Source organism: Apium graveolens, chromosome 1 (assembly GCF_009905375.1).
Source record: "Apium graveolens cultivar Ventura chromosome 1, ASM990537v1, whole genome shotgun sequence".
In the NCBI taxonomy this organism is placed as follows: Eukaryota; Viridiplantae; Streptophyta; class Magnoliopsida; order Apiales; family Apiaceae; genus Apium; species Apium graveolens.
The window spans coordinates 13378615-13401056 of record NC_133647.1 but is presented as its reverse complement, the minus strand read 5'-3'; the positions used below and the strand labels follow the sequence as shown (position 1 = coordinate 13401056).

Sequence of the window (22442 nt, the reverse complement as noted above, 5' to 3'; positions counted from 1 at the left end):
GGTTGAATTTAGCCGCACCCCTTAAATTCAACCGAAAGGGGTTGAATTTGACCCCGCTTGTATTTAATCGGTTGTATTTAGCCTTGTTTTCTTGTAGTGTTTTGCATTTTTAAAAATTATAATACAATTATTTTTCAGCCATTTTTAACCTATAAAATTCCTTAAAAATCAAAATTTATAAAGACAATAAAATTTGACAATTCTAATTCAAATGCTAATAAAACTTAGACTATCACAGCTTAAAATGCTTCTATATATTATTTAAGTTCCAAATATCTACAACTTACATGAACGTTATAGCAATCATATAAGATCAGTACTTACAAATGAAATCTTTCTAAACTACCCATACATAATAAACCAAAACCATAGCTTTAAGAATTTACACTTGGCCCAATATTTTACTCTGGAAGCGTTGGTGGTTTTTTTTAAGTAGCTTAAGGTGTCCTCTTCCATAACAACTTCATCTGAATCAATGCCTCTCAATTTCCTTTTATTTGCTCTTTTCTACACCTGCAAGTTGCAAAACTCAGCTAGGATAAAAAAATCACAATGATCACATATATAAGAACAATGAAATCAACAGATATAATAGACACTTTAGATACAAAACAGTGAAAATCAAACCTTCAGCAAACGAAGAAATCTTCTAAAACAAGAAGGGTAATTCCAAACAAATCTAGAAAGAAAAATTGAATAGAACTTTAACTTCTAACAAAATAACCAAATATTTAACTTACGTGAACACTGTAGACCAGCTATAGATATCCTGACAGAACAACACTATATATACATATCATGATACGTTGGTTTCACAAAGGAGAACAATAAATCCAGTAGCCTACATTGTAAAAAAAAATCATACTTCAAGCTAGCTCTGAGAATCCTCTGACGGCTCATATATAGCTTTGCATCGGTTCAACGTGAGCACTTATTTAAAAGTAATTAAATGCAACTATATCTACTAATGCCCACAATGAACTCATTAACTAATTTACCTAAAATAAGCAATATATTCACCAAAATAGTGATAAATTCTCTCAAAAGTACTTGTGTTGTTCTGTTCCTAACATTTTTATTTACATAATTATTTTTATAGACCAGCCATTGTATGTTTCTCACCTCATGGACTTACCAAAATAAGTGCAGATTATGAACTTAATGCAACCAAAATTTGCTCTACTTCTTGCACGCTCAGAACTTATTCAAAAAAAATTAGTTCCAACTAAACAAAAATATTCGGTTAGAGAAAAGCAAGGGAAAATTGAAGTAATTAAAAAATTAAGAAAACCTTTAACAACCTATTGTAGAAACACACTTTCCTCCTTTTCGTGGCCTCTTTCCCTTCCCTGACTTCTTAAAACTGCACATATTAAAATACAAATACACAGTGACATGCCAAATTAGATATCTTGGTAAAACTAATGCTTTATTTTACTTTAAAACCAATGCTTTAATTTAGTAATATATACAAAATTAAATTTTCTATCATGTCCCATGTCTGAAAATTATTTAATTTTTAGTTACACATGCAATGCATCTTGCCTACATACACAGAGACATTAATGAGCAACACCAATATATATAAACATAAGTGTGTGTCTTTGCACTATTATCTTACCTGGTCCACATTTATTTATATAAATAGATTACAATATTAGCTTCCAAGTCTATTACCCTTTTAATCATTTGTGTGGACTACTTATAATAAACGATTATATATTGATCAGCATCCTTACCAGGAGGGGGAACACTAAAACTACTATAATTCAGGTTGGTTTAGGTAGAATGAAATTGAATACAACTGATTGCTTACTTAGCTCGCAAATTGTGTGATCATATATAGGATTTCCTTAGAAAACAGTTATTTTAAAAAGCGATGAATTAAGATAAACAAATAAAACAGATCAAGATCTATATTATATTGTACTTAAAAGTCTGATATATTGTGTGTACCTACATGGTAGCATAAAGTATAACTTCTACTATTTTACATAAGAAAGTATCCACAAACTTGTTTATTCCTTTAATTTTTGCAATCAAAATGTTATTACTCTATAATCCGTATTTGGATTTCATTAGGTGAAGAGTTGAGTTCTAAGATGGCTTCATTACAGAATCAAAAACACAAATATTGTATGTATATCTTATTTTTAAAAAATTAAAATACTCTACTCTCAGAATAAAAACTTACAATCAACCTTCATTTACAAGGAGTTGCATATGAAAAACAAGTAAATTACCTTAATTTGTCTTCAGCGAATTAGACCCATCAAGTGAAGAAGGCACAATCAAAAACTCTGAAATTTAAAACTAAAGAACCCAGTTAAAAAACCATAAAATTTCAAAACCCACAAATCGAATACTCACACATCGATTTGAAGTTAGAAATGTTCAAAGATTATAGATAAAACACTAGAATTGAAGAAAGCAAAGTTCAATTTTCTCAATGATGACCTAGAAGAATCTGCAAAGAGATAAAATTTATGGCCATTTGTATGAAGGCTTGATGCAGTTTACCACGTACTGAAATAAAAAGAAAAAAGCAATCGGCCCTCTTGTAAACTACTGATTTATTATTATTACAAATATAAAAATATTTTCAAAGAAATGTTTACTAGGATAGCACTTTGAGAAGTGTCATCTAGGCTTTTAAAATTAAATAAAAAATTGAAAGTACTTATAATATGCTATCTTACATAGCTCTTGTTATAGTGCTATCTAACTTAACACTTGAAGGAATAAATGGTGTGGTAGACTCTCTATTTTATTTTATATTCATTTTCAGAATTATTAATAATACCTTGCATAGCTTTTTTGAAACAAATGCTATGTAAGTACCTCTCTTGCATAGCACATAGAAAAAGATGTTATGCAAGTGGTGTCTCCTAAACTTAAATTTGTAGTAGTGTAACGTTAAAATTGGTGTAACTATAGACCTATGGTAACACCATTATGATAATTTTTACATTATATTTGGTGTAACCATAAGCCTATGATAACACCATTTAAGCTACCGTAATACTAAATTTTGAAACAAAAATTATCTATAACTACACCTTATTATCGATAGTAACACTTTTATATAGATCTTTTATGTCTTTATATGTACTTATAAATCTTTACCAACATTTTTATTGATATTTATATCAATAGCTAACTCATTGCCAACACTTTATGAGATAAAAAGGCATTATAATGTTTGAAAATGGAACATCCCCATTTCAAAGTTTATTAAACATTCATCAACAAAAACAATCCAACAGTCAAAACACCCACATAAGTACTATCAACCACCAACCAGTTCCAAGCCTACCAACCATACCAAAACAAGTATTGAAAACTAAAACTAGGTACAATACAACTTTACAGTGACTGCGTTATCACTTTTAACATTCTCTCTTCTCTTATACTGCTCACATAGGTTCTTTATCCTTCTCATTCACTAATGCTTTTTATGGTATCTCCTTTTTTGCAGAGGTTTTTTTCTTCTTTACACTGACTTCATTCCTCTTCCTAGAAATTCATAACCCAAACAACCAAAAGGTAAAAAAGATTAGTAATGTGAAATAAATAATTTGAATGCAAGCAAACACTACAAGGAAAACAAGCTTCAACAACGGTTTATGTCCGTTGTCTGATACCCTATTTTCCCGTTGACTATTGAGCCGCCGTCTGTTAGTTGGATCAGACAACGGCTAAAAAACATTGTCTGAGATTATACAGACAATGATTATGGATTAAGCCCGTTGTATTACATCCAGAAAAGACAACGTTTTTTGCTTATTTTCGTCGTAACAAGCGACATTACTCAAGGGTTCTCAGAAACTCAGAAAACCGTTGTGTAAGGTATAACATTAAAGCCAATCCTACAACACTTATTGTTGTATAAACGTTGTTGTGTATTCAGATAGACAACAAAAATGAAATTGAGCTCGTAGAACTCTTGTAATAAATTTCTACACACAACAGTTTTGGATTTTAATGTATGGCATGATCAGATACATACAACTGTTTATTTGTTCAAACGTATTGCATGAATACCTTTGATACAATATCTTAATATTATATAGACAATGGTTTACTAGTGTTGTGAAAGTTAATTTTGCACCAAAGTTTTGTGTTCGAAAGCATTGTTTTAGTATTAAAGACATGATATTTTAATGAAGCTTGGTTCTTAAAAGCGTTGTCTTACACAAAATATAACAAGTAATCAAATGAAATTAACTTTGCAAATCTAAACAAAAGTTCTAAAGTTAATCCATGATCGAAAATCACAACAACATAGTTATACAAAAGCTAAAAGCATATTGATATCACTGCCTTCATGAGTCTAAGATTTCTACTAAAAATTAAAGAAAATATAGAGTCTACAAGGATTTGATGTTGGCTACTCAGAGCTCACTTGGCCTTTTCAGGTTCTCTTCACGTTTTCCGCAAGAGCTATGTTGTCCTTGTAATATCATTACAGCTTGTGATAGGCAATTTCCCAATCTGGAGAAAACAATCTTCAAAATAAATCGACAACCACTCTTAAGTTAATATTCTTTTCCTTCCTGCATTATAGGAAAAACAAAGAACTGGATCTCTTAATATAAAGTGAAATCAAACCAAGACGTAATAGAAAATAAACAAATGCCCATAGTGTCACCTGGCTCACTTCCATGAAGAGACTGTCAATTTCCTGCTTTGTAAAGATACCACCTTTCCTCGCAGTTTCTCTTGGTGAAGATTGGGAGGTCCTGCTTGTAACAACTTCATCTTTTCCTCTTTTGTCAACCTCCTTTTTCAAATCATCTATCCCGACAATCTGTAGAGAAAGTCGAAGTACACATAAAATTCACTTAAAATAAGATTGACAAACTACATGCTAGGTTCTCAAAATTTCCAAATAAAAGGAGGCCACAAACATATACAGAAGGCAATTTGTAAACTAGGGCACATAGATTTGTAAAGTAATCCATAATTATGCTTCTTTTTTCGTAAATAGTTCAGCTGCTTTGTAGCTAGCTGATTACCTAAAAATAGTTTCAAAAACCCTTAAAATAAACGTCCATATTTCAACATTTAAGGTTACAGACACTACTACAGAAACGTACAGTACTACTGGCATAATGTTCTCCCATCAGTACATCATTTGAAAACACCTGTTCAACACATCATCATTAGTGTTGCTAATAAATCAGTACATAGACTTCTTAAGCTACATTGCTACGTCATACCTTCACTTGTACACTGAACTTATGAAGTAAAAGCGATACATATTATTTTGCCTAAGAAATAAGAACTCCCTTAACACTATAATATAACAACTTATATTTTTCTTTCACGGATATTTTCTACGCATAAAATAAATAAATGTTATACTTTATGGGGGAACTGAACTTAAAATTCAGGGGACACAATTATGAATATTGTTAGCTGAGTGGGAGAACAATACGAACTGCAGGATGCAAAAGAGCTAGTCACACTAAATCTATATACATTATTAACAAGAATAATTTGTTATGTACATTCTCCAAAAGTGAAATATCAGGAATTCTATAAAAATGTATCCCCACGGGTGCTCATAGCTCTTAAGTCGCAATCCAGACTGCACCTTAATCAACTTATGCTCCAGGAGAACAAATAAGCCTGCTAGATTAACTATACCAACTGGTAGACACTACTAGTAACATATCTTGTTTTGTTCACTAGTTGAATAAAAAGAAACCATCTGCCATTACAAAATCATTCAACAGTTGTCTCAAGACAGATCATTTTTATATCACAATTTCAATCTTACTAGTTACTAAATGAAGTCAACTAAGAACTAGACTATTTCTTTAATATCTTAACTGGAGAGAAAATTTTAGAAATGAATAACAAATGAAAGATACAAGTAAAGATGTGATACAGTTCAGGCCATATCATACAGTTTCGTATTTGAGGAGTTTCAGTCTCTTCCTTCTTTGTTTGTCATTCTGAAATTCCTGTTTCATGACCACAAGTATAAGGGGTTTAGCATGCTAAAAGCTAATATTGATGACTGTTTTGACTTTTTATGAAGCAAATGAATAGGAGTAATGATACCGTAACATAGAAGTGGGAAGATTGAAAAAAATAAAGAACAACCAACCTCATACATTACTTTCTTATTGACTGGTGCAGTGTTGTCACAAAGAAGCCACTCAATGGTTGCTTTCAGTTTTAAGAACTCGCCCTCACTTTCATCATCTACGGACTATAAAATTAGAATCAATCAGCAATTGCAAGATAATCTTGAAATTATAACTCAACAATAATAATAATGAAAAAGAAAAAAGAGGGTAACAAGTTTCAGACCTCCTGGTATAGTTGTGACGAGTGAGAGCGTTGTTGAGTTTAGACATTGACAATGTGTTTGACAATATCCCTGAGCCATAGACTGTCCGTAATCTTTGTAACAAAATCTCCATTCTCTCTATCCTTAATTAAATCATGAAAAACATAATTATTTTCAACTTCAGCTACTGAGATGGTGATTTTGTTGGATAGAGATGAAGTAACAAAACGAGGAAGGGGGGTTGTCGGAGATTTTATGAAATGAGATGGGTAATTGGTGGTCAGATAAGTGGTGGAACAACAACTACTCATATTCATTCCCCCGAATGCTTTTCTCTTTGATTTTTATTCAATTATTAATGTGCAAGATGGAAATAGAAGCTGTTCCCATGGAGTAAATTAAGCACAACAAACATATAACCTAACCTTGCAAATGATAAACAGGTACTAATCAGTCATGCCCTGAGCTTGAAAGGTTTGAACTCCAAAAAATATTCCTCAAAATTGTCGCTTTGAACTTGAAAATCAAGGAGATTAGAAATTCCAACCTTCAATTTTCTAATTGAGAAGCTGAATTCATATGCAATTTTGTGAAAGAGAAACAAGATTGGGTGAGGGAGATGGTCAAGATTTAAAAACTAAAAAACCAGACAGAGAGAGGAGAGAGATGAGTCGTGGGAGAGAGATGGAAGAGTACGGAGAGAAAGAATCAGGAGGAGAAGAGGAGTCAGATCTAAGAAAGGGGAATGGGAGAGATAAGGGGGAAATGAAAATTAGAAGGAAGGGGGAAATGAAAATTAAAGGGGGGAAACCAAAAATTGTGTAAAAATGAAAAAATCATAAATTAATTTATTTATTTATATATTATAATTAAATACTTATCTTTATTTTACTTTATATTAATAGAATAATATTTATTTTAAATAATTTCACATAATTTTTTATATAAAATTATTTGAAACAAATTTGAAAAAATTTCAATTTTCTTTCTATATAACTAACGTTAATATATATTAATATTATGCAAAATGATCTTAAAACCATTTTTTAAGAAAGTAATTATTTAATCAAGAAAGAGACTTATTTTTCATATGACTAAAATTGATATATCTTAACATCCGCACGGTTGGATCGTCGAAAAAATTATTTTAAAAATTAATCTTGTAAATGTGGAACGAGTCTCGTTGTCGGGAGGGGTACTTTTACCGGATTTTTCTAATTCTGACTTGCAAGATGGACTTCAAATTTTTTAATAATTTTTTTATATGACTAAAATTGATATATCTTAACATCCGTACGGTTGGATTGTCGAAAAAATCATTTTAAAAATTAATCTTGTAAATCGGGAACGAGTCTTGTTGTTGGGAGGGGTACTTTTACCGGATTTTTCTAATCCTGACATGCAAAATGAAGTTCAAATTTTTTAATAATTTTTTCATATGACTAAAATTGATATATCTTAACATCCGCACGGTTGGATCGTCGAAAAAATCATTTTAAAAATTAATCTTGTAAATCTGGAACGAGTCTCGTTGTCGGGAGGGGTACTTTTACCGGATTTTTCTAATCCTGACTTGCAAGATGGACTTCAAATTTCTTAATAATTTTTTTATATGACTAAAATTGATATATCTTAACATCCGTACGGTTGGATTGTTGAAAAAATCATTTTAAAAATTAATCTTGTAAATCGGGAACGAGTCTTGTTGTCGGGAGGGGTACTTTTACCGGATTTTTCTATTCCTGATATGCAAGATGAAGTTCAAATTTTTTAATAATTTTTTCATATGACTAAAATTGATATATCTTAACTTCCGTACGGTTGGATCGTCAAAAAAATCATTTTAAAAATTAATCTTGTAAATCTGGAACGAGTCTCGTTGTCGGGAGGGGTACTTTTACCAGATTTTTCTAATCCTGACTTGCAAGATGGACTTCAAATTTTTTAATAATTTTTTCATATGACTAAAATTGATATATCTTAACATCCGTACGGTTGCATCGTCGAAAAAATCATTTTAAAAATTAATCGTGTAAATCGGGAAAGAGTCTCGTTGTCGGGAGGGGTACTTTTACCCGATTTTTCTAATCCTGGCATGCAAAATGAATTTCAAATTTTTTAATAATTTTTTCTTATGACTAAAATTGATATATCTTAACATCCGTATGGTTGGATCGTCGAAAAATCATTTTAAAAAATTAATCCTGTAAATCGGGAACGAGTCTCGTTGTCGGGAGGGGTACTTTTACCAGATTTTTCTAATTCTGGCATGCAAAATGAATTTCAAATTTTTTAATAATTTGTTCTTATGACTAAAATCGATATATCTTAACATCCGTACGGTTGGATCGCCGAAAAATCATTTTAAAAAATTAATCCTGTAAATCGGGAACGAGTCTCGTTGTCGGGAGGGGTACTTTTACCAGATTTTTCTAATCCCGGCATGCAAAATGAATTTCAAATTTTTTAATAATTTTTTCTTATGACTAAAATTGATATATCCTAACATCCGTACGGTTGGATCGTCGAAAAATCCTTTTAAAAAAGTAATCCTGTAAATCGGGAACGAGTCTCGTTTTCGGGAGGGGTACTTTTACCAGAATTTTCTAATCCTGGCATGCAAAATAAATTTCAAATGTTTTAATAATTTATTCTTATGACTAAAATCGATATATCTTAACATCCGTACGGTTGGATCGTCGAAAAATCATTTTAAAAAATTAATCCTGTAAATCGGGAACGAGTCTTGTTGTCAAGAGGGGTACTTTTACCAGATTTTTCTAATCCTGGCATGCAAAATGAATTTCAAATTTTTTAATAATTTTTTCTTATGACTAAAATCGATATATCCTAACATCCGTACGGTTGGATCGTCGAAAAATCATTTTAAAAAATTAATCCTGTAAATCGGGAACGAGTCTCGTTATCGGGAGGGGTACTTTTACCAGATTTTTCTAATCCTGGCATGCAAAATGAATTTCAAATTTTTTAATAATTTGTTCTTATGACTAAAATCGATATATCTTAACATCCGTAAGGTTGGATCGTCGAAAAAATATTTTAAAAAATTAATCATGTAAATCGGGAACGAGTCTCGTTGTTGGGAGGGGTACTTTTACCAGATTTTTCTAATCCTGACATTCGTGATGAATTTCAAATTTTTTAATACTTTTTTCATGTGACTAAAATGAGTAATTATTAACATCCGTACGGTTTATATTAACATCAACAGTTTAAGGAATATATATTAATAAAGTCAAAAAAATATATGGCATTAAAAATTATTGTCTGAAATTTAAAATGTGTTGTCTTAACAAAAGTCATACAACAGTTTTTAATATAAAACAATTGTCGGATGTAATATCAACCAAATAAATAGTGCCAAATTCATACAACGGTTTATAACCAAAAAAGGTTATTTAAAAACAATGTCAATAACGGTTTTCAAGAAAAAAACCGTTGTTGAATCACACAATGGTATTTTTAAAAAAGCCTGTTGTGCATAGTTTTATACGACAACGTCTGAGAAAGAAAACCGTTGTAAAAATGTGCCCATTTTTTAGCTTATTTATTCATAAATATTTATTATTTAACGTTATTAACGATCTGATACACGTTATCGGTATTATGTTATTAGTAGGTTGTAATTATTAGGTATATTTTAAATCTTAATACACACAAATTAATTTAGTGTAAGTTATTGGTTACTCGTATAAATTAATTAACGGTGGCATATAAATTTTATGAAAAAAATTTAAAACTAGTAAAAATATAGACAACGTTTTTTTTCTAAAATCATGTTGTGGTAAGTTACTTTACATAAGTGTTTTTTAGGAAAATGTCGTTGTTAGAATTCTATAACAGTTTTTTCTTTAAGATTGTTGTAGTATTACATATTTTACAACAGATTATAAATATCGATAACCGTTGTCTAACTGTTACAAGTGTTTTATTTTAAAAATACTTGTATAAGGTAGATTAATATAACGTGCTTTTTCGAAAAACACTTGTTTGGATTGAACAATTAACAATGTAAACTTGAAGCACTTGTGATTAATTTTTTATTAATTATAAATTAGATAATTAAACTATTTTGTAATATAAAATTTAAATATTTAATCTAGATGAAAGTGGAATTAATTAGAGTTTTTTATTTTTAAAAAATTTACAATGAATTGTTTGGAAATTATTTTTTCTGAAATTATTACTATTTTTATTGTAATAAACTAGACAACGATTTATTTGAATATTTTGTTGTGCAACACATTTTTAAATTTAGTAAGAAAGACAACGGTTTTAAGAATTAGACTATTGTCTGATATAGGTGACATATAATATGTAGAACACTTGTCTATCAAGTATCATTTAGACAACACCTAATTTGTACATTGTGTGATTCGAGCTTAACTAACTAGTAGAAAAAAATACTTGTCTCATTTTCACAACCGTTAAACAAGACGTTATCTCAATCTTTTTCAGACAATGGATTTTAAAAATCGTTGTACGATTTTACTCATTTGCACAACATCACCTTAGAAAGGGTTGTCTGTCTCCATCAACTAGACAATGGATTTTAAAGCGTTGTAGTAATACTAAAGCCTTCCCATTCACACAACATCTTAATTTTGAAAAAACTTGTCTGATTTGTTTTACTAGACAACATTTTTTTATCGCTTGTAGTAATCAACGTCAGACAACGCCAATTTTTTGGTTGCAAAAAAACTGTTGTATGAAAAATTCGGGCAACACTTTTTTGGTCGAGTGTTGTCTAATCGGTGTTGTCTGATTGCATTTTTCTTGTAGTGAAACAATGTCATAAAGTGTCTGTCTACGACTATGTACGTATAAATATCCATAACAACCAACCACTACCACCTCCTATCTCCTTTTTTTCATACTAGAGGTCGGGATGTAGAACATAAATATACTTTCTATACTTTCATACATCGGATAGAGAAGGCACTACTAAAATTTTATATACTACACTGGCATTACCTTGGTTAAATCCTCAGGTGCGTAAATATGTCTTGCGAAATAGTTGGAGGATTTTCTGGTTTATACTGAAAAGGTTACACCTGGGTATTCGCCTAACTTGTGGTAAAGCTTGACCGGGTAAAGAAGGATATATTCTACAAATATATTTTAAAATGTGAATATTAAAAGAAATATGAACTTGATATCCATACATATCAGCAACAACAACATTAGCACCCTCTTGGAGCAATAGCTCCGCAACCTGAACAGCTCAATGCACCGCACTCAACTTTAGTGTTGTTTGTCCACTAGAATTTGTGGCATTCACATCTCCCCTGTGCTTCTTGAGGAAAATAAGTACAATAAAGTTAGCTTCGGTTCAAATTTATACACCATGGCGTCCTCACAAGTACGAAAATAAAAGAATCTATTCACTTAATTGTTTTAAACAGCTTAAGCAATATGCAGAAAAGAAATAATACACGGCAAATAAAGTGAAACTACTTTTAAGAATTATTGCGTAAAAAAAATGGTTAAGTTAGGCTTGTAATCGAGACTTGTCGTGTTTCACAAAACTCAAGCCATAGATGATTTTGAATCATTTTACACATAGCTGCAAATTTGGTGTATTTTCCATAAAATTAACTAGGGGCATAATTAAGAAGAACACTGACTAACGGTACTTATAGCAAATCTATCATGTATAAGATACATCATGCACAATTTACTCTAAGATAATGTACATACTAGGTGATTACTATATACTTATGATCTAATTTATAAAAATCTTTTAATGGCAATAAAAAAGTCAAATATTAAATTGATATATATAGGAGCTCATCATAGATAACCCATAACCTTTCACCGATCACCATATGTATAAAAAAAGAATAAGAATCAATACTTATGTACTTCTATTATTTTTTAAAGTTTGTAGACAGAAGTGATAATATCAAGATAGTTGACCAAGTTCATATATGTTTAGTAAGTGCCACTCGATAATTATTTTTCCAAAATACAAAAAGTGAAATAAACAAAATACTGGAAAGTTTTAATTCATCCATGTTTATAGATGGATATATACTAGTACGAACGTACCGCTACATATTAAGCATGTCCAGAAAGATCAGATATATTTGAGGCAGAAAAATGTTTTGAGGGAGGCGTCAACACTCGTATTTGTCTGCCCAACAAAAAAGATAAATGAATTAATAGAAAGATACTGAATTTTTTATCATTAATAGTTGAAGATATATAAACACAAGGTGTCATGGTTTTAAAATAAAAATTCAGGATAAAGAACACCAGCAGATTGTATTCACTATTTCAAATAGAACACATTTTTTTAATTAGATTAAAACAATAAATCTTCATCTATCGAAGACAGTTGGCCATGACATGTAGTAGGAAAGGGGGACAGTATTGTTGTGCTTCATTCATCCATGAAAAGGACAATATATATAACAAGCACTCTGCAAATAAATACAAGAGCATGATCCTTAAATAATTTTAGCAAACAAGAACAAGAGATCTCTAGAGAGAAGTCCTATAACAAGCTATCTAAACAGATTAAGAAATATATGTCTACCTCTTTATAAAGAGGACAACCATACTAATGCCTACTTTAATACAATGACATGTATTCTTCAAAAGTTTAAAAAATTATCCTGAAAATAAATTACACATGTGCAATATATTAGGCAGAGCCCAAGCTACAACTTGATCATTTAAAAAAGTCCACACTTTGACGTGCCTGGCCAATAAATTCAGCCCTTTGTTGCATAGAGATTTATACTTATAAACAAGGTGTTTTATTTTATCAATCTTGTACGATAAAGACATTATTATATATATATATATTGAATATATAACTAATTCACAAGAACATTGCTAATTCTTAAATCACATAAGCATATAAGAATTAACAATTAAATTAGGAGAAGGGTTTGAGAAAACAAATAGAGATGAGATTTAATCTCGAGTCCAGAAAACTGTCTCTTTAAAGCAGTTTCACCCCACACCATTCGTGTTTAGCGACCTGCTTCCCAGGATAAAATGAGATACTAGTATAATCAATAGATCGAATATACTCTCAGCGAACTTGAACTGAGCCCGATAACTATCACCAGAATATTGGAAAAATCTAAGACTAAGGAGACCGAGAATGAAAGAGATTACTCTTATTTCCTCGACTTAATAAAACTGGTGCCCTAAGACTCTATTTATAAAGAGAGGCTTAAAAGGACTTGTATTTCTTTTCGATGTGGTACATGGTATTTATAAGAAAAACTGAGGAATAGGTTTGTGCTACTGTCAATGTGGTACAAAACCACTTTTCATATTAAAAGGTAAAACTTTGGAACATCAGTTCTCATTCACCTTTTACTCATTTTTAGCGTGTAAATATGAAAAGTAACCCACGTTTACTCAACCGAATATTATGTATTCAAACTTGAAATCCTTGTATTCGTCGAAGATCATTAAAAGCATAAAGCTTAACCTCGTACCTTATGGGTATCACTGTTTCATCATCATAGAAATAGGCCAGGGGTTACCCTCACAGTGATTTGGTCATCATGATTTAGTTGTCCCATTGAACCAAGTTTTTGGGATTCCCAGTCAGAAAGGTTGGGTGTCCGCCATGATGCCATTAAGCAAAAGGCAAGGCTCATTTCTCTCGATGATTCGATAACTATCTCTCGATCTAACTAGATTCCCTTGGCTTAAACAGATTCGCTCAATTTAGTCATCTGGTTAGGGGATCCAAACATTATTATTTGAATTTACATAGTCAATCATGATAATTCTCATTGGGAATAGTTGTTTAATGGTATTATGTCCCCATCATAGATGTGAGACATAATATTTCATACATAATAATGTAATCTCCCAATTTGCATATTGATTACACGATATATATATACATATTGAAGATACATTTTCCTTGTCATTTAGGAATATCCTTATAAAGTGGTTATTCAGCCTTTTAACTGTATTTATTATATGCACTAGACTTGTATTCCATCATGAATCGAGCTAAGTTTAGGATTTCCCTGACACAGCTGCTAATTGTGAAATGTATTCTCGAATGACTTTTAAGTTCTTAAAGTCAAATATCTAATTTACATACTATATTCACATAGTACAATTAGATATCTTTCGTATTGCAGTCCAAGCTCACGAACACATATCATACAACATAAATCTCATTGCAATCACTTTCAAGTGACCAATTTCCATTGTGCTCATGCATCTACCCAGTTTACCAACTGTGTAGCCTATGTCTAATTTTGTACAATTTTAAAAAGTACAACAGACTTGCAATCCTTCTTGAGAGATCCTTATTCATTTACGCTTGGATAAATATAAATCCATGCTAGCTATGACAACTTTAGCTTCGTTGATCTCTTCAAAATTCACATCACCAACATGTGACATGTATCATCTAAGACTTTTAAAGTCACGAATATGGTAATCTTTAAATCAAAACTTTTCAATCTCATCAAAATTTTCAGAGATGATCCTCTTGTCATTACTTCCCGTAATGATCAGATCACTCACATGCAATCAATTATGACTTGCATATCATGTGTTATTTACACATGCACACTTGTCAATTCTCTGATTTTGAATTAGTTTGACATCTCATATTGACATATTTTACATTTTTAAAATAACTTTACTATTTATTACTTAAGGCTTCACTGGTTATTGATATTACCAGCTTTTAGCATCCCAAAAACCAGCAATTTCAGTTTGCTTCATTACCGAGTTTAAGCGTCCTCAAACTGGCAATCCTTATTCACATAGCTACCAATTTTGAGCGTCCTCAAAATGGCAACAATGCCATTTATTTGAAGCCATTGCTTATCATAGCAATATCAAATTTAATATGCCATTATTTTGTGTCAATGTTGTTTCACTCAACATGATCACCGAAAATATAGATTTTCTACTCTTGCTTTATCTAGAGCAACCCTCAGGTTCACGTAAATAGATATTTCTCCAAATATATATTTAGAAAGACCGTCTCAATATTCGTTGATGCACTTTTAAATTTCACAATACGATAATTTTAGTATCATCTTAATGAACCTTATTCTCAAAACTCGAGAATATTTCATAAATTATATAAGGTCATCACTTTTGACTGTAATATTTTGTTATCAGTCTGACCTTATACTTCCTTCAGGCCCACATATATTTTCCCAATTTAAAAATTCATTTGGGTCCCAATGCTTCTATCTCATAAGAAGATCTATATATTTTTTTAAACAATATTCTGTCAAACAAAACCACTCTCTCTATTTCTTAACATCCTTTCCCCCACAAAGGACATAGAGAGAACATACACAATCCATTTTCTAGTACACGTGCTATAAAATCTTGATTTATTGACTCTCAGTAATAGTCAAATTTTCTATTGATATATTCACTTATCAAGTCAATTATACGAGAAACGCATTGCTTCTATTAAATTTATGAGTTCACCTTCAAGCAAATTATCAAGACATTCAGGACTAGAAATTATCCAAGTCTTTTGCTCTCTGCAGGTTCATCCTCACATTCATCCAATAATTCATAAGTTCATTTAGATGACTTTTAATTACAGATCTACTAGGATCTACTAGCTTATCGTATAAGCATTCAAAAACTAGATTCATATATCGGATATTATTAGACTCAACCATTGTCTATGTATCCATCCAAAATATCTCAATTAATTTTGGATCTCATGCTACCAAAAGAGGTATTGGTATCAAGTTTCGAGAGGTATTGGTATCAAGTTTCGAGATACCCCCACATTTCAATTATTTTCAAGAATGTTTCATTTCATTCCACTATTCATAGAAAATTCAATAATTTTCTATTCTAGATACCCCCATAATTTTAATATTTTACAGAATGTCAAAAAACATTCCAAAACTAATAGGAAATTTAATTATTTCCTTCTGCGGTATCATGTTTAAGGAACGATTAGCCCTTCGTAACTAACATCCTCAAATTCAGTGATTGTTTGACCTGATCACAATCGTTTTGCATCTCTCTCAGAGCACAACTTAAGCCTGCATCTACTCCATTTATTTAATGCGAGGAAGGTGCAACGACCTCATGAATATTCACGTTGCAAACAGAATTTTCCCGGTGATTATTCATCATCAAATTTATTCACTACCATCTTAATTATCTGTATTAAGTTGGATTTAGCTTCAATATTGACTCGACTACGAGTACGAGTGATAAATATTTTACTATCAAACCAGACAATAAACACGTATCGTGTCACTACCTCTCATCTCATCATATTTTAAGTAATTCATTTAAGCCTATAAGATTTTAATATCATGTTTAAAGAACTTCCCGTGGTTCTTATCATTAAAAATTCAATTACCGAATTTCTCTAAAATATTTACATGGTTCACACGAACCTACATTTCTGGCTCACCTACTGGTACAACCAGAAAATGCCCAAGGAAGAACATAAATTTTCAACAAACCCACATTTATTGATCCTTGATCAAATGATGTATTAGGGTTAACAACTTTTCGGATTCTCTCCGAAGTTCGGCATAAATAATGATATCAATATTCTCCGTATTAAGTATCACATGGATCACTATAATAGGCTCGTATGTCACTGTCGTAGCAGACCGACACCAACACGTGAAATTACTATTTAACTGGAGGAAAAATACAACCAGGAAAATATAATTTATGTGCCGACCCATAACCTGTACTCCAGGCCCATGAGGTTTTTTATATATGGAGAATCCTGAGCAATTATAAATCTGGTTCACTTTAGCTGCACAACTCGTCACATTGTTTAACAACAAACATATTAAGTCATTATATCCAGTGTAGCACAAGTGAAAATACTAGAATAAATTTTTCCAGTCAAACTAATGTTAACTAACGAGACACGTTACATAATAAAATAACATATGCCTCCTTTAATAGCTTTCCAAAGCCTCCATATAGACTAAAAGCATTTTGTTAACAAATAAATCTATTAAAATAAGATGTTTAGAATTACATAGTTTGCATCACGTTTATTGTCACCAACCTATACTTTTAATCTATTTTCTCCAATTAAATAGATACGCGGTAAGGCCTCTATTTATCTAGTATTACAAGTTTGTGATATAACTCCATTATTAAAGATTAAACAATAATAATTGATGCCTTATCATCACTCTACAATGATTAAAAATTAATCATCAAATAATCAATTTCCATCATGAAGGGTCACATTTATGTAGCCATATCATTTAATTGCATAGCAATATCATGTTATAAACTTGCATACACGCATGTAAACTATAGCATATACGATTCTTGTATCAGTATACTGATAATTCCCAAATCAATTCAGCATTAAGAAACTCTAGCTCATATATATTATGAATCAGCATGTTAATTAAACAAAACATAATAAACTATCCATTAAAAGCGAAAATATGGACAAATTATAAATTTGGGTTTAATCTACCAATTTCTAATGATCAACCCGAGAGAGATGTCAGCAAATATGTCCACTTCAATATAATTTGATCATAAATCAATAACCATTAAAGCATCAATAGCCTTATAAGAAACCAATTATCCAACAACTTTGTGATTACTTTTGCCTCGTACCTGTTATGCTTAAACAAAGCACCACTTAAAATCAAGTTTATATTAATTTCAAGCGCATGGAAACAAGTGATCAAAGAAATTAACGCACTAAATTTAATTTAATTAATGAGGCAAATAGTGGCCACTCATATACCCATAAATAAATCCAATTTAAACAATCAAATTGACTTTTGCGTCTACTCACAAGAAAGTATGAAAATTAAAGAAAATTGCTTTAAAATTGTTATCAATCTTGTACGATAAAGACATTATTATATATATGTATATATTGAATATATAACTAATTCACAAGAATATTGCTAATTCTTAAATCACATAAGCATATGAGAATTAACAATTAAATTAGGAGAATGGTTTGAGAAGACAAACAATGATTGGATTTAATCTCGAGTCTAGAAAACTGTCTCCTTAAAATAGTTTCGTCCCGCACCATCGTGTTTAGCGACCTGCTTACCAGGATAAAACGAGATACTAGTATAATCGATAGATCGAATATACTCTCAGAGAACTTGAACTGATCCCGAGACTTTCACGTGAATATTGGAAAATTTTAAGACTAAGGAGACCGAGAATGAAAGAGATGAATCTTATTTCCTCGACTGAATAAAATTGGTGCCCTAAAAATCTATTTATAAAGTTATGAAGAGAGGCTTAAAAGGACTTGTATTTCTTTTCGATGTGGTACCTGGTATTTATAAGAAAAACTAAGGAATAGGTTTGTACTACTCTCGATGTGGTACAAAACCACTTTTCATATTAAAAGGTAAAACTTTGGAACATCAGTTCTCATTCACCATTTACTCATTTTGAGCGTACAAATATGCATTGAAATCCCCTCGAAGAGGAGAATACATTCCAATAAATACACATCACTAACACATAATGTGTCTCACTCATATAGAGTCTCAAAATGATTCACAACTTAGTCTAAAATACTAAGTTTGTCCAACACTTTATAGATACTATTTATCAGCCTGCTCCCATAACCTGTTTGTGTGTGTGAGAGTGGGGGGAGAGAGAGGTAGGGAGAGAGAGAGATTTTAAAAGTTTCCTCATTAGGAAGCTCCATTAGCCCGTGCAGATATTCATCTCTCTTTTGAGGCTCAGACTCCGCTTGAATCATGTCACCAACCTAAAAAGAAATTTAGATAGTATGAATAACCGTGGTGAAGTTAAATTTCCAGGTTCAGAAACGAAGATAGAGTAGTCTTATGAATTTATAAAATACGTACAATATATACATACAAATTAGACACATTATATATATACATACAAATATTGGAATAAATCAAAAGTAGAATAATATATACAATACCAATCTGCAATATAACAAAAAAACCAGGAAATCACAACATTATATATAGGTAAAAACATGAAATCATAACATTATATATAGGTAAAAACAAGTTATTATGCACAAGGGATGCTGGAAATGATGGCTATGCTGGAGTCTTTATATACCGATTTTATTATAATAACCGGACTTCATACAATCATAAAAATGTACTGTAGCCTTAATAAAAATATATATATATGTCAGGGCTTGGTATTTTTACATTACTTGCTTGATTCCCATTTTCGCGAGAAACAGCTCACACTAAAATGATTTTCCTTGACCTTTGCCTCACAAAACATTGAGAATTAGGGGGACCTACTTGTGAAAATTTAAACGCGTTGAGACTACTTATACACTAAAAAAGCTAGACTAAATGATTAGTGAAATATTACCCGGAAATTAGGCAGCTTTAGGACGTTCATGGTAATATAAATAAAAAGTGTGTCCATAAAAGCTGTAATAATATGTAATCCATCCATGTAATTGTACATATTATATAGAGACATATCAAAATTACCAACATAAATAAATAGAAAGCAATCAGAAGAACTTATCACTGCATTATGAGTCTCAGAATTCATCAGAGCTTGAAATATCGTGTTGATCATTCGATATATCAATGTGAGACCTTCCCAAGCTCACCTTTACCAAGCTTTCCCCAGTAGAAGTTGAGAATAGAACAGAGGCTCCAACACTAAAGCCATGATGCAACACATTTTTTCCTTTATACATACCAATTAGCCCCATAATTTAAAATAAATTACCGATTCCATGATCTTAATTCGACAACAACAAAAAGTAAATGAAAAACATATCTAAATAAGTTACACTAACCTTAAATGCAAATATCCACTAGTGTCCGATTAAGAAACTTTGCTAACATTTGATCCATCGCATTGCGGTCGTCGTCAATGGCCTACACAAAAGTTTGGATATTTTAAGACATCAATACTTAATCATCAACTCCATTAAATAAAATATCAATGATAAAACTGCTATAATGTGAGAACAATAATCATCCAACCAATATAATAACCATAATTAGTTCAAATGAAAAACTTGCATCAATCAAAATATACTCTATATATTACAGTAAAATTGTACAGCTAACTAATAGTACAAACATAATAGAAGTTAAAACCTAAAAGTTTGGTTTATGGCCCTTTATTCATTTTTGGTCATTCTAAACAAAAGAGATATTATAATATTAATTACAAAGATAAGAGATAGTTTGAAAGGAGACAGAGAGATGGATCAGAGAGACTTACAAGATAGACATGGGAAGGGAGAACGATACACATAAACATATATAAAATAAAATTAAATAAGAGTGAGAGATACTGATACCACATCTTTAAATCGAAGCACAAATTTTGAAACCCTAGCATAATTTGAACCTGAGTTAACCCCTTTTAAAAAAAAACTAATTGAAGCCCTTTTTTCTCGAACTCTCATATTGCAGTTAAAGGTCCGGTTGAGAGTTCCAACTGACATCGATGATGACTAATAGAGTGAGTGAGGAGTGAGATGATTGAGAGAGGCTAGAGAGAGATGAGATATAAGAGCGAGAGTGTGTGTGTTGGGGGGTTGTAATTGAAATAAATTTCTATTTCAATTTTTTATTACACTTTTTTTCAGACCAACAATAACATCAATTATGGTGTAACTGTAGATGTCTCATTTTCTCTATAGTTTGACTAAATAACATTAATGGTTACAATAAAAAAAGTGTAATCATAGATAGCCAAAAATAAATTTAAGGCATTTATGATCACAGTTTATCTGGTTACACTGAAAAAAAGAGTTACAACAAGCCATATATGGTTTAGTGCTCGGATATAAAAGCAAGAACGAAGAAAGTTATGTGATTGATTTGGATTAAGATAAAAATACAAGAATTACTGCTTATCCGTTGAAAAATGGAGTATGAATGAGAAATATCGAAGGCATGATACAAATAACTTAATCTAGATTACAAATTTGTTCACCTTGTAATATTTTTAGAGAACTGTTTGAGAACCGACTTCTTAGGACTAAAGTATGAAAGGGAATGATAATCGTAGTAATTGAAGCCAAGTGAAGTTAATTGAAGTATTCAAAGCTAAGAGAGTTGAACTCTCTAGATTTGAGGATACCCATGTAAAGGTAGCTAAATACGTTTCAAAAATTTAAACTATATATTTAAATTGATCCTTTATTTTAGAAGATTCCCACTACACATCTTGGGTTTACAGAACTATTGTAGAGGCAACTGAAAAAACTATTTTCCAAAGATTATAATGGTAAGAAAAATAAGTTTGAGGATTATAATGGTGAGATACTATTATAGAGTATAAACTCATTAGATTAAAGGAAAATGAAAAAGTATGGAGGAAAGAAACATACCAGCAGTTTGACCAAATCAAAGATTACTATCTTAAAGAATAATGAGTAATGTAGAAGAGGACGTCGATGATGTATACCTCAAGAGTTAAGTAAATACTTCAAATATGGAAAAGGAAAACCAATAATGATTGAAAAGAGAACCCAAAAGTCTAGTCAGCCATAAGAAGTTTATTGGATTCAATGGCGACCACTTCATCGCTACGGTAAGATAGTACCTTAAACCTCCAAGACCAAATGATCAAGTTATGGTTAACCAATAGAACGATAGTGTTATTCAACTAGCATAGAGAAGTAATGACTTGATTAAAATGATAAAGGAATGAAGATCTTGTCAAATATTGTTAATAGCTACCAAGAGAAAACCTATTAAGATTTAGCTTCCATTTACATTTGAGCTTCAATAGATGTAATATTAGGATCTACACTTACATTTAGTGCAAATGATACAAATGGAAATGGAAGAGCTAGTCAGGAAAACTTCAGGAGTTACTCGATAAGAGTGTAACAAATTAATGTGTTTGAATTGAAAATATATGAGTTGTGAGCAAAAAGACAAGATATGAACCAACATAAGGATTATTGGCATTTAATAAGAGAATAGTTGAGTAGCAGACGACCATTTTTCAAAGATTCACGGGATATTACCGATTAACATTAGATGTTTCACATGGAGACTTTATAGGACACATATGATCATTTCAAGTGGTTATGTATTTAGTCTACTAATGTAATAAAACTATTATTGGATTTAGTGAAGTGAGTTCGGGGGGAAATAGTTAGGTACGTTGTGATGAAGATCTTGGAGGA

General features: G+C 31.1%; 2 long non-coding RNA genes across 5 annotated transcripts; both read right to left on the bottom strand.

Moving 5' to 3' along the window:
- Positions 1-237: 237 nt before the first annotated feature.
- LOC141719286 (uncharacterized) lies at positions 238-2678 on the bottom strand. Of its 4 annotated transcripts, none has more exons than XR_012574065.1 (4): positions 2458-2678; positions 2244-2300; positions 741-1363; positions 238-513 (listed from the first exon to the last, which is right to left on the bottom strand). It is a non-coding gene; the product is annotated as an uncharacterized LOC141719286 (long non-coding RNA). The 4 variants fall into 4 exon arrangements; XR_012574067.1 differs by having other exon boundaries at positions 1302-1363; positions 2458-2662; XR_012574064.1 differs by having other exon boundaries at positions 2244-2678.
- Positions 2679-4682: 2004 nt separating this feature from the next.
- On the bottom strand, positions 4683-6207 carry LOC141719281 (uncharacterized). The gene is made up of 3 exons (XR_012574063.1): positions 6119-6207; positions 5916-5972; positions 4683-4810 (listed from the first exon to the last, which is right to left on the bottom strand). It is a non-coding gene; the product is annotated as an uncharacterized LOC141719281 (long non-coding RNA).
- Positions 6208-22442: the final 16235 nt, after the last annotated feature.